This window comes from Paroedura picta, chromosome 6 (assembly GCF_049243985.1).
Source record: "Paroedura picta isolate Pp20150507F chromosome 6, Ppicta_v3.0, whole genome shotgun sequence".
Taxonomy (NCBI): Eukaryota; Metazoa; Chordata; class Lepidosauria; order Squamata; family Gekkonidae; genus Paroedura; species Paroedura picta.
In genome coordinates this window covers 67727562-67729314 of record NC_135374.1, presented here as the reverse complement: position 1 = coordinate 67729314, position 1753 = coordinate 67727562, and positions in this window count along the sequence as shown.

The window sequence follows — 1753 nt, the reverse complement described above, 5'->3', positions numbered from 1 at the left end:
GTCATGTCTGTCTATATTTCCGTTTGATGAGACACAACAGAAGATGTGTCCCACACCAAAAATGAGAAGCATACTTACTAGATGGGAGATACACTTCTGGGTAGCAGGGTGTGTGAACATGATTTTGGGATACTTATGCACTGTAAGCTAACTATGAGCACACTGTGATGCAGCGGTAAAGAAGGCAAATATAGTCTTGAGCGGTATCAACAGAGGTATCACATCAAAATCAGAAGATGTCATAGTCCCACTGTATACTGCATTGGTCAGACCCCACCTGGAGTACTGTGGAGGCTCACTACAAAAAGGATATGGACAAAATTGGGAGGGTTCAGAGTAGAGTCACAAGAATGATCCAGGGCCTGGGGACCAAGCCCTATGAGGAAAGGCTGAGAGAACTGGCAGTGTTCAGCCTGGAAAAGAGGAGGTTGAGATGGGACAAGATTGCTGTCTTTTAAGTATCTGAAAAGTAACGGTTCCTGTTGGCAGCAGAGGATAGGACCTGCATTCATGGGTTTAAACTATGTGGAGAAGAATATCGGCTAGATATTGGGATAATTTTTTTCAGAGTAGTTCGGCAGTGAAATCAACTGCCTAAGGAGGTGGTGAGCTCCCCCTCACTGATAATCTTCAAGTAGTGGCTGGACAGATACGTATCCTGGATGTTTTAGGATGATTCTGCATTGATGGTCTGTATGGCCTCTTCCAACTCTATGATTCTGTTCTTTCTCCATCAACTTAGGCTTTAATCACAGAAGTGTCAGTAAACTGTTTTACTGTACCATCCTAGGTATATTTATTCACAAGTCCCAGTTAATTCAATAGAGCTTACTCCGAAGGAAATTATGCACAGATTTATTACTCTGTTTCTTGCACAGTTGGCAGGAATTCTGGCTGCACCAGGTCAAGGTGGAGACAGGAACATTTTCTCCAGCCATATCCAATCTGTCCCATGTATTTATCTGTTAAATCCAATGGGACTTACTTCCACGTGAGGTGACTCCGGGCCACAACCTTAATTAGCATCCTATCCAGTTCTTTGGGGTTAAGTAGGACTTGAGTTCCATGGCTGCAAGCATAATATTGTATCTGAAATCTCAGCCTCAGTTCTCACAAAAAACAGATTACAATGGCTGTCCTGATAATATAACCCCAAGGACACTTACTAAAAAGTGCTGCTGAAATGTGTTTGAATTGTGCTACATCAAGAATAACTAACTGGTTAATTATATGAGATTACTGGATTTCAGGAACATTTTGAATTGACTAGCCCATTGTTTCCATAGAATAAGAACTGCAAAGAAAATATGATTGTGCTTTTTAAAGTACATGCTTAAAATGAGAGATTCAAGTGGGTAGCTGTGTTAGTCTGAAGTGGCAAAACAAAAATTGAGTCCAATAGCACCTTTAAGATCAACAAAGATTTATTTATGGCGTGAGCTTTCGAGTACATGCACAGTTGTCTGAGGAAGAGTGCCTGCACTCGAAAGCTCATGCCTTGAATAAACCTTTGTTGGTCTTAACTCTTAAGGGTACTATTGGACTCAGTTTTTTTTGTGCTTAAAATGCAAGGCGCAAGCACGCTGCTGATTCGCGGGGGGGGGGGGGGCTCCCGGCCACAGCAAACTGTTCATCAACCGATCCTGTCCGAGCAACCTTTGTACGGCCAAGATCACAGGGAGTCAGTAAAAGTATTAAAAATCTTCTGATCTTTTGTTGTTGTTGTTGTTGTTGTTGCAACTCAAGTATTCAT